This window comes from Euphorbia lathyris, chromosome 8, assembly GCF_963576675.1.
Source record: "Euphorbia lathyris chromosome 8, ddEupLath1.1, whole genome shotgun sequence".
In the NCBI taxonomy this organism is placed as follows: Eukaryota; Viridiplantae; Streptophyta; class Magnoliopsida; order Malpighiales; family Euphorbiaceae; genus Euphorbia; species Euphorbia lathyris.
This window is the reverse complement of record NC_088917.1, coordinates 310,890-323,014: the sequence shown is the minus strand read 5'-3', so window position 1 is coordinate 323,014 and position 12,125 is coordinate 310,890. Positions and strand designations below refer to the sequence as shown.

Genomic DNA, 12,125 nt, shown 5'->3' with positions numbered 1-12,125 from the left:
TTCTTCCCCTCTTTTGAGTTCCCCCATAAGAATCGACGATTGATTTTATCAAGGCCATTAAGAACTGGCTCCGACAGCTTACAAGCTTGCATTAAGTGATTGGGCGCCACACAGTTCACCGATTGGATCAAAGTAAGACGGCCAGAAAGAGAAAGGGTATTAGCCTTCCAATTTGCACATTTAATATTGGTTTTATCGAAGATCTCTTTAAAAGAAGCTTTCGAAACCCTATCACTATGGAGAGGAACCCCTAGATAGTTACCAAAAGCCTTGGTGAGAGGAATACCAGAAACCTCACTCAACTTCTTACAGACCCTTTGGTCCATATTATTAGAGCACAACATCCTAGACTTTTGGATGTTTAGCTTTTGACCAGAAGCAGAACAAAAGTTATTCAGTATATTCATAATCACACCAATTTGCTCCTCACTCCCTTCAACAAAGATCATCACATCATCAGCAAAAAACAAATGAGTGACGGGGGGACAGAATTTATTAATGGACACAGGATGAAGCCTCCCAGTGCTAACAGCATCTTAGATAAGATGAGTTAGCCTCTCCATAGCAATAACAAAAAGGAACGGGCTCATAGGGTCCCCTTGACGGATACACCGGGAATGAGTAAACTCCTCAGACATATCCCCATTAATCAAAACTTGGAAGACAGGGGAAGAGATACAAGCCTCAATTAAATTCCTCCAACTATCCGGAATCCCAGCTTTCTCCAAGCTATCAATAAGAAAATTCCAATTAATCCGGTCATAGGCTTTTTCAAGATCCAGCTTCAGGGCCACAATACCACGCTTCCCCTTTTTGACCTTCATCGAATGGACCATCTCCTGAGCGATAACAATATAATTATTTAACTATTAAATAAAAATATTGAAACTCAAATTCAATTAACAAAACCACCTAAACAAATAAATTTTATATTATTTTAATACATTTAACTTAAAAATTAAATATAAATATGTATATTTATATATTGATAATTAAAGTTCTACATATATTTATACTAATTTTAAATATATTTATACTAATTTTAAATATATTACTATATAATCGGTTTATTTTTCGGTTTTGATTAACCATCAGGTTTTGAAATAAAAAACCAAAACTAGTCCATCAGTTTTGATTAACCTATTTTTTGATTTGATTTCAATTTCAGAAATCGATTTTTCGGTTTTCTGGTTAATTTTGTGCAGCCTTAATATATATGATTGCGAAAACATACAAATATAAGAATATATATTTTTTAATAAACAAATATAAGAATATGTACGTAATAGCTTTACACCCGTGCAATGCACGAAATTTTTCTTTTCAGATTTTAGTCAATGTAGCTATTCGTATCCTATAAAAGCTTCAATGGATATGTAAATTGAAAAGTAATGAAATATTTTATGATATTTATATTGAAGTGATGTAATTAATTATTATAATATGTTTATAAAACTAAATTATTATGACTTTAAATTGTCCATAACAAAATACTGCCCAAAACAAAGTGAATTCCATAAGAATCAAAACAGAAAATTGAATGTCTTGGGCATTATAAAAAACACCTCCTCTGCAAATGCTTTAACTCCAGCAAACCGCCTTCAACTTCTTAGCAGCCCGATTCATCAACATCCAAAACAAAGCGATTTTATAAGAATCAAAACAAAGTAATTTCATAGGCATGACAAATTTCAATTGTTAGACATCATGACGGTAAATAGTTAGAAGCATAAGAAATAAAAGGAAGAGGCAACCAAATCTCCTCGTTTCCAAATAAAGTTCAACCAAACTAAATAATTTGCCATGTTCATAAGCCTTTGAGCTCCTCATTCCTCAACGTCATGTTGTCCTTCCTCTCGTTTCCCTCGTTTCCATTGTGGTTATGGAACTAAAACTGAGTGAAATAAGATGAAATGAACTGTAACAAAACTCAGAATGAGTATCAAGCTGAGACTTAATAAAATATGAATTAAGTTAAGGTTGGGATTTGAACATGCAGAATGAAATTAGATAGCAAAAATTCAAACTGGATTTGTTCATATCTGCCTATACCATTGATTGTAATCTATGACTTTGTCATTGAGCTAAAAATTAGTACCATCCTGAAAGATTAGTACCATCCTGGGAAATCCCCGTACATATGAGTTTCATAAGTATTTGAAAGATTATTTTATTGGAAATTATAACAAATCAATTAAAAAAATTCCAAAATTCTAATCAAATTCTGTATAATTTTGAGACATTTAGGGGAGAATAACAAATATGAATAGCGGAGAGAGAGAGCGAGAGATACCAGTTCGTCTGCACTTTCTTCTTTACTTGCCATTCTTTCTTTCTCTCTATCCACCATCAAAGAATGAGTGATGTAATTGATTTTGAGGGAGGAGGTTTGATGATTTTATGGATGTGAGAGAGGTCGCAGCAGGTTAGAATTTGAAAGAGATAGAATCGCGTGAAAGAAAGTACAATGAGAAGGAGTTGGTAGGTGATCAGTTTAGAAGGAAGGATAGAGAAAAGAGGAAGATGGATAGAGATGGTGCGAAAGATGGATTCTAAAGCAGTTGAAAAGATACGATGAAATTTTAGTATAATAATGTTAAAGAAAATGAGCCGTGTACATGAAAATTTTATTTTCATAAAATCTAAAATTCTATTAAATTGACACTTAAGCTTAGAAGCTTCAATAATTTGCCACGTGTCATTTTTGTTTCCAGCTTTTACATAGATAGATAGATAGATAGATAGATATCAGGGCTTTCTACATAGAAATCATTAATAATAGTAATATTTATAGTTTAATCAATACTAGTAATTTAATCCATGTAATATCAAAAAGCACTAAACTTATTTTAGAAATGTCATACACTGTTTCTAAATTCCTAGAAACTAGGGATTATTGGTTTTAGTTGGAAGTTTTTTTTAAGAAAAAAACAATAACGAAAACTACCATTAATTATATATAGATATACATGGAAAAGTACTTATCCATAATTCCTTGGCTTAATATATTATTTATCCCATGAATTTGTTTAAAAAATTTGATTAGCCTTCTGAATTTTCAAAGTGTCGCGATAGCCTCCTAAATTTATATAAAAAGTTCATTTAGTCCTTAAATTTGTGTAAAATGTAACCAACTGATAAATATAAACCAATCAAAAAATAAATTGCCATAATATTTATGTCAACCTTTCAAATACCTCAATGATTTATATGAAAATTGAAACTTTATTATATATAATCTCAGTCACACGGCCAGTGACCATGGTAATATGGTCAGTTACCGTTTGATTTAAACTCATTAAAATTACACATTATGATATTTTTAATCTCAATCATAAAATTTTAATAAGTCTAGATCTAACGGTGACTAATCATATTACAGTTTTTTATGCAATATATACATATTTGATAAAAAAATATATATATAAATCCTAAAATAAACTGTAGCTCTTAATTTATAAACTCTAAAATATAAATATTAATTTCACATAAATAAATATGAATGTCTTTTTTTAAAGAATATGAAATTCTCTTAAAAAACAGTATGAATATAAAAATAAATTCTTATGTAAATAAAAAAAATATTGTCTTTATTTATCCAAATAAAAAAAAGTATGAATAAAAATTCTTATATAAAATAAAAAAAGGAAAACGGTAGAAGATAAATAGTGGATGGTTGATTGAAATAATTAATAGAGTATTAATCCACTTGACAAAATTCAAAAATAGAACTGATTTAATTGAAAATACTCTTTAAAACTTGTAATTCTATGTAAATTTTCCAATATAAAATGGGCTTTTGATATAAGTACCTATTTCCTTTTATTGATTAAACTAAAAATTATTTATTTCCTTTTATTAATATAATGTAACAAAAAAAATAACAGTTTCATGTAAACGGTTTCATCTGAATCTTATTGTTTGTCGTCCGTTTTATGTAAGAATAACGATTTCATCTGAATCTTATTATTTGTCGTTAAATTTATCATTTCATATAACAATAAGGTTTCAAATCTAAACTTAGCCAAGTCCAAAATGTACGCTTAAAGTAGGTAGTAAGTGTGCATACCTTTTTTTGCTTGTGTTCCATTATCGATCATGTCTGTGTCTACACTGGGAAGTATCGATTTCATTTTACGACGTTGAAAGAGTATATTTTTTATTTTTCACTTTCCGGCGAGATTATTAGGTTTTGTTTTTCCTACTGAATACCTATTAAACCGAGAGGAAGATGTTGATAGGGATGGGCCGAACCTATTGGACATGCCTAAATATGGAAGGCCCAAATCAAATAGAACTTTTTACATAACAATCTTAATATTAATGATATTTATAATTTAATTAATTAGTAATTTTTATTCGTAATATATCAAAGGGTTCGTTACATAAAAATCACAAACTGTGGTAATATCTACATTTTAATCAATATTGATAAAATAATCCTTAAAATATCAAAAGGCAATGACTTTTTTTTACAATTGTCAAGTGGTTACCTAATTCTAGTGTACGTGATTTTCAAGAAAAAAAACTGTCGTTATAAAGTGACTTATTATTTTTTAATGTGTAATCACATACAGAATAATTAACTGATATATATATATATATAATTATATGATTTACTTAATTATTTATATAAAATTTTAGATTCTAAAAATATAAATCTTGGACTTTAATTTAAAAATAATAAATCTTAAAATAAAATGTATATGGTAAAAACAACCCTAATTTATTAATCTTGAATTTTAAAATATAAATCATATATCTTAAAAAATAAACTAGAAGATACCCTCGCTTTGTTTCGGGTAAACAAAAACTCAGAAAATAATTAAATAATATTGTACAAAAAAAATATACATTTTTTTAAAGAAAATATACAATTTTTATAAATTGTTTTTCATCAAAAATACCTAACAAAATAAAAAAAATAAAATGTATAATTTTCGTCTATAAAAAAATACGTCATTATAATGTCAGCATACTGTTCTCATCTGCCCTAACACGAATATATATCAAATACGACGTCGTACGACAATAATCAAATACTCAACCCTAAAATTCACCCACTATATAAACTAACTTATGTATCTCCATCTCCACGCCTCCATTAACCAATTTGCATATTCCCCATCTTTCGGCCTTTCTTTATCCACACTAAACAATGGCGAATCCGAAAGATCGAGAACTCATGGACGACATCCCTTTCCTAGTTATCTCAGAGATACTTCTTATTGTCATCCTCCTTATAGTATTCGCCTATTTCCTTCCTGAAATTGTCCTTGGTCCTTGTTGATCTAGAGAAGGTAATATTTTCACCCAAATAAATTTCGTTTGGTTGTTAGTTGAATTTTATTTTGTTAATCTCATTATTTATACGATAAATGTATTTTCCAGAAATGTAGGTGGTTGATCAGTTGGAGGCCACAAAAAATAAATGAGATATTGATTTTGCCCGCGAATCTTAATAATGTATGGAATTGGGGTTCGTATATTACCATCTAATTTGGCACATATATAAGTGTATGAAAATATCGCTCTGTAATAATATTGTTAAAAAATAAATTGATATTACTTTCAATAAATTATCATATTAAATTTCCAAATCTGGATTTTTTTTTAAGTTAAAATTGTTCATAATAGATTGATAATAATTCCAGCAAAGTAGCATATTAAGCAAGTGCAGGTACAATGCTTGAATATTCAATACAATACAAATGTAGATGAAGATAGAAATATAGATATTAGTTGGAAATTGTCCAAAGAGACATTCCAGATGACCTGTCAATTACATAAAAAAATTTAATAATAAGTACATATGTTTCAAATAATTGGATGAAGTTACTTAATTTGACAGAAAATAAACTAACCTTAATGTTTATGCTTAAGGTAATATTACTTCTTCTTGGATGAAGTTGAGGCCCCCCTGAAAGAACATATTAATATTAAAATTATTTATTAAAAAAAACTAATATTTTTGTACATACTCATTTCGCTTTTTTTTTTGTTTGAGTTTTCTATCGGTGGTTGTTGTACATTTGATGGTTGATCTATGAACTGAAGCTTCCTTTTTGCTCCATGTGGCAAAGAACATTGAGATATAAGTGACTTCAAATGAGTAGAAGGTGTTGAATCTGGACTTAGAATTTCTTTTTTAGGTATGAGGAGAGTATCTTTGAAAATGTAAATCACCTTAAAAGATATGTTAGATGGATCGTCAACTAAATTGCTAACTTGAATCTTAAATACATTTTCAATACCGTAAATCTTATTCATAGCAGGTGGAACTTCATGTCGTTCTTTAAAGCTGTTTGCAAGAGTATTCGCAGGAATACCAATTAAATATGTAGCCATATAACCGAAAACAACAAAGGCACAAATCCCTGTAGCATCTTCAACAACCAATTTAACTTTATACCTAAAATTTAAATGTGCAAATATATCAATTATAATTTCAATCTGAAATAATATATATATATATATATATATGAAGGAATGTTATGAAGAATTTATTAGCATACCAAGGAAGTGGTATGTCGTCTATGTATCGACAGTTTTTGCACCATAGCTTGTCATCAAAATTTTGAACACTACTTTAGCATTTAGGACATGCGCGATACCACCAACCATCGCTAGGGTCCACTTCCTTGATTTTTGCTTTGCATGTGAACTTTATTTCCTAAAGAGGAAAAAAAAGTAAAATTTCAGAACATTCACTTTTATTTTGTAAAAGTAATTTTTTCTACTATAAATGTCAAATAAAAGATTAATGAAACCTTATCAATATGGATATCTATTTGCATGAACTCAGTAATTGTCTTCCGATTCATTTCTTTCTTAGTATCTATGTTGACTACCTTTGGAGAGTTGTGTTGAAACACCTTTCCACATAATTTTGATTTGACAAAATTGTTTAAGTATAATTGAAATACATATTCTAAACACACTAAGTTTAAATGCTTTGATTTATTCTACTAATGAGTTTGTTCAATGTTGAGTTAAAATTGTTTATAAGTCACAAGAATCAAAAGGCCCAAGCCCAATACGGAAGTCAAGGCCCAAGTCAAACAGCTCAGTACAACTCGGCCCGCGTGTGTCAAGACGTTGCCGTTTTGAACAAAACGCAACTCAGCAGAAGGAAGGATCTAGAAGACCTTTGGGAACAACTTCAAGATGAAACTGCTGAGTAGTCTCGACAAAGCGTACAAGACAGCAGCTGGTAAAGGAAAACTTCCAGACAAAGTATTTCCCCTTTGGGTAAAGTTCAGACGACACAGTATGCTGTCCAGTTGACTTTACCATAAAAGGAGAGACAGTCTGCTGAGCTGACCGAGGAAAGAAGATACACAATTCTGATTGGCCGAGAGCTCTGAGCAAGTCAGGATGACAACGACATGTAGTCGTTTCCCTCCAATGGTTATTTCGAAATTCGAAATGACCGATGCCCAGACGTCTCTATAAATAGTGCCATCAGAAGCTTCACTCTATACAGAACTCGATCAAGCCATTACGCTGACCAAATTTCTACACAAGTTCTGCAAGCAAAGAAGCAAAGCAAATCTTACACTACAATTCTTATATCTGTGTAAAAGTCTAGAGTGATTGTTTCAATCGTCTAAAGTGTCTTAGCAAATCTTTGTATAGGACAAAACACTTATCATTTCTAGAGATAGAAAGGAGAGGCTGAGTACTCGGTTTTAGTACTCAGCAAGAGATTAGGATTGAGTAGAGGTATAGAGGAAGGTACTCTTGTCATACTCAGTTGCTAAGGTTGTAAAAGGTTTGAGGCTCTACCTTTAAAGAGCTCAGTAGAGGATTCGAAATCTCAGAACGTGTTCCGGAGACAGGACGTAGGCTTAGAAGAAGCCGAACCTGGATAAATCTGCTGAGTGAAGTATTTCTTACCTTTAACTCCTTATACATATTGCTTGCTTAAAATAACCAAAAACTGACCAAGTAAAGAGGTCAAGTAGAGTTGTACGCGCTGAACATCTGAGCTCAGGAATAGACTCTAAGTGCTATCTCCTGACTCAAGCTAAGAAACTGACCTAGTCACCAGTTGACTAAGCCAGTGTCTTGCTGTTTACTCAGCGTCGCTGTTAAAACCTTTTTCCTTAGAAAAAGAAGTCTGCCCTAATTGCGAAAAAGTTTAAATAGTTCCTAACCCCCCCTTAGAACTATACTTGCAACCCTACAAGGGACCAACAAGTGGTATCAGAGCTTAAAAGCTCACTTTAAAAGGTCTAACAACCTTGAGCTGATTCCTACCATGGGCGAAAACAGCACTCGGTTTCTCCCTGGAAACCAAACAACTCAAATACTGCCTGAGGGGCTGTCCATTACTAGGCCTCCCCTATTCTTCGGGTCAAACTATACCTTCTGGAAGAATAGGATGAAAAACTTCATTCAGGCTACAAACATGAGTGCCTGGCTATCTATAGTCCAAGGCCCATTTGTACCTGTCGAGGTTATGGCTGGCCAAACAGTTGTAAAAGCTGAGGCCAAATGGACAGAGGATGATCTTAAGAAGCTTCAAAATCACGCTTCGGCTATCAATATGCTTCACTGTGCGCTCGATGCTGCAGAATATAATAAAATCTCAGGTTGTGAATCGGCACAAGAGATCTGGAAAAAGCTGGAAGTCACCTACGAGGGAACCAATAAAGTAAAGGAGTCCAAGGTGAATCAGCAGATGAGACTGTACGAGCTGTTCAAGATGAACAATGATGAGGGCATTTCAGACATGAATGCAAGGTTTACCAACATCATTAATGAGCTCAAGAGACTTGGGAAAATCTTCACTGAGGAAGAACAAGTCAAAAAGATACTCAGGAGTCTTCCTAAAGATTGGCAAGCAAAGAAGACAGCAGTTGAGGAAGCTCAGGATTTAACCACCTACAAATATGACGAACTCATCGGTTCATTGCTGACCCATGAGATATCCATGAAAAACTTTGAGGTGAAGGAAAAATCTGAGGACAAGAAGCAGAAATCCCTTGTCATGAAAGCTGACTCCACTGACGGGAGTTCAACTGATGATGAGGAGATGGCTATGTTCACAAGGAAGATGAAAAGGCTATTCAGGAAGAGTGACAAATAATCTAAAAAGCCTTACAGAAAGTTTGATAAGTATAAGGCTGACTCAAGTGACAGCAAATACAAAAAGGACAGCTCAAAGCCCATTACATGCTTTGAGTGCCATCAAACTGGCCATATTAAGTCAAACTGCCCCACGCTGAGGAAAGACAAGAAAAGTGGGAAGAAGGCAATGGTGGCTACTTGGAGCGACAGCGATGAGTCTTCATCTATAGAAACTGAGGCCACCGAGTCAGCGAAGATATGCTTCATAGCTGACGAACTTGCTGAGCCATGCGTCTCTGAGCATGCTGACCTATCAGATGACAATGAGCAATCAAATGAGGTAATTTCTCTTCCCCAGCTCAGAAACGATATGGTTAATGCCCTGAGTGATCTCTATACACTTGTCAAGAAGTGTAATAAGAAAGTTAGAGCACTCAGCAGGCGCTGTGACGAAGTGGAAGAGGTCAAACTGAGTGACCTCAGATTCCTTCTTCAGGACAACTCAACTCTGCATGATAACATGAAGATCATACATGAGTCTGTCTCTGAAGTCCAGTCAATTTCAAAGAAACTGAGAAAGGACGTCACAACTATCCAGAACCAACTAAAGGTTCCAAATAAAAGAAACAGTCCTCTGAGAACTTAGTACCAAGGTACTCAGCAGAGATGGAATCCCCAGCGAAAAGTCCAGTGTGACTTTTGTGGGAAGTTAGGACACACCACTAAGGTGTGCTGGCACGCTCAGCACGGGGGTGCTGACAAGTCAGTGAAACATCCTAAACAGAAGGTCAGATGTGACTTCTGTGGAAAGAATGGCCATACTGTCCATGTATGTCGCCATAAAATAAAATATGATGCTTTACCTATTGCACCTAACAAGCAAGGACCCAAAAAGAATTGGGTACCTAAAAGTAACTAGTTACAATGCAGGTAAGCCTGAGATGTGCCGAGAAGTCAAAGATGTGGTATATTGACAGCGCATGCTCAAGGCATATGACGGGTGATGAAACTCAGTTCATCACGTTTGAGCGTAAACGAGGAGGAAGTGTAAGTTTTGGAGACAACAAGAAGGGTAAGATAGTAGGGTCAGGAACCATCTGAGGTAATCCTACTATTGAATCTGTCTCCCTAGTCAGCGGACTCAAATATAACTTACTCAGCGTAGTTCAGCTATGTGACAATGGGAGAAAAGTTATATTAATATACGAGGGTAAAACAAATGAGTTAATATTAACTGCCCCTCAAATAGATAATGTCTTTATGCTAGACTTAGAGAAAAAGTTTTCAAAAACTGTGTGCTTAGTATCAAAGGAAGAAAATTCCTGGCTATGGCACAGGAGACTTGGTCATGTAAGTATGGACCTCCTGGCCAAACTAGCAAGAAAGCAATTGGTTGAGGGACTGCCTGAACTTAAATTTGAAAAAAATCAATTATGCCACGCTTGCCAAGCTGGAAAACAAACCAAACAATCTTTTCACAGCAAAAATATTGTCTCAACTAAACGTCCGTTAGAGTTGCTACACTTGGATCTCTTTGGTCCAGTCCAGCCGCTGAGTCTGGGTGGAAGAAGATTCTCCTTGGTCGTTGTAGATGACTTCTCTCGGTATACGTGGGTTATCTTGCTGACCAGCAAGGATGAGACCTTTGAGACATTTTCAAATTTGGTTAGAAAAATTGAAAATGAAAAAGACCTAAAATTAGCTCACATCCGAAGTGATAACGGTGGAGAATTCAAAAACCAAAAGTTTGTTGAATTCTGTGAAGCCAGCGGCATTGACCACAATTTTTCTGCTCCTAGAACACCTCAGCAAAATGGGGTTGTAGAAAGGAAGAACAGAACTCTGGTTGAAATAGCCAGGACAATGCTGGATGAGCATAGGCTTCCAAAGTATTTTTGGGGAGAGGCTGTTAACACAGCATGCTATATTCTTAATAGGGCTCTAGTTAGACCTATACTCAAGAAAACCCCCTATGAACTTTGGAAAGGACGAAAGCCAAATATTGGATACTTTCGTGCCTTTGGCTGTAGATGTTTTATTTTAAATACCAAAGATAGCCTAGCAAAGTTTGATTCAAAAGCTGATGAGGCTATCTTTTTGGGCTACTCAACAAACAGCAAAGCATACAGAGTTTTTAATAAGCGAACTCAAGTTTTAGAAGAGTCAGCACATGTAGAGTTTGATGAAACTGACCCTGCAGGTAGATACCAGCCGCTGACCGAAGATGATCCACACTCAGTAACCACCACTGACCAAGAACCAGCTACTGAGTCATTCATGAAAAGGCTGACCAAGAGTAAGAGTGAACCTAAGATTACTTTTACTGACCCATCTACTTCTGCAGAGATTGTTGAAACAGAGACAGCACAAGACATAAATCTACCTAAAGAGATAAGGATTCCAAGAGGGCACTCAGAAAGTGCAATCCTTGATTCTATTGAGAATACCCTGATGACGAGGAATCAACTCAGGAAGTACCTCAGCAATGTTGCCTTCGTCTCAGTACAAGAACCGAAGAATTTTGCTGAAGCTGAGTACGATGAATTCTGGATGATCGCAATGCAAGAGGAGCTCGATCAATTTAGAAGAAACGATGTATGGGAGTTAGTGCCTCATCCAAAGAGTCAAAAGACCATCGGAACAAGATGGGTCTTCAGGAACAAGATGGATGAACAAGGAAACGTAGTCAGGAACAAAGCAAGGCTTGTAGCTCAGGGCTACAGTCAGCAAGAAGGTATTGACTACGGTGAGACCTTTGCCCCAGTGGCAAGGCTAGAGGCAATTAGAATTCTATGTGCATATGCATCTTACATGAACTTTAAATTATTCCAAATGGATGTTAAAAGTGCATTTCTTAATGGAGTTATAAACGAGGAGGTTTATGTAAATCAACCTCCAGGTTTTGAGGACCCTAAGTTCCCAAACCATGTTTACAAACTCAAAAAGGCTCTGTATGGTCTCAATCAAGCACCACGTGCTTAGTATGAGAGGCTGACCAGTTTCCTGCTGACTAGAAATTACGTCAGGGGCAAAGCTGATACAACCTTATT

The 12,125-nt window shown here is 34.5% G+C and overlaps 1 long non-coding RNA gene across 1 annotated transcript; it reads right to left on the bottom strand.

Moving 5' to 3' along the window:
• Window positions 1-381: 381 nt before the first annotated feature.
• On the bottom strand, window positions 382-2,569 carry LOC136202217 (uncharacterized). Its single transcript, XR_010674355.1, has 3 exons — window positions 2,294-2,569; window positions 1,566-1,918; window positions 382-839 (listed from the first exon to the last, which is right to left on the bottom strand). It is a non-coding gene; the product is annotated as an uncharacterized lncRNA (long non-coding RNA).
• Between the last annotated feature and the right edge of the window lie 9,556 nt (window positions 2,570-12,125).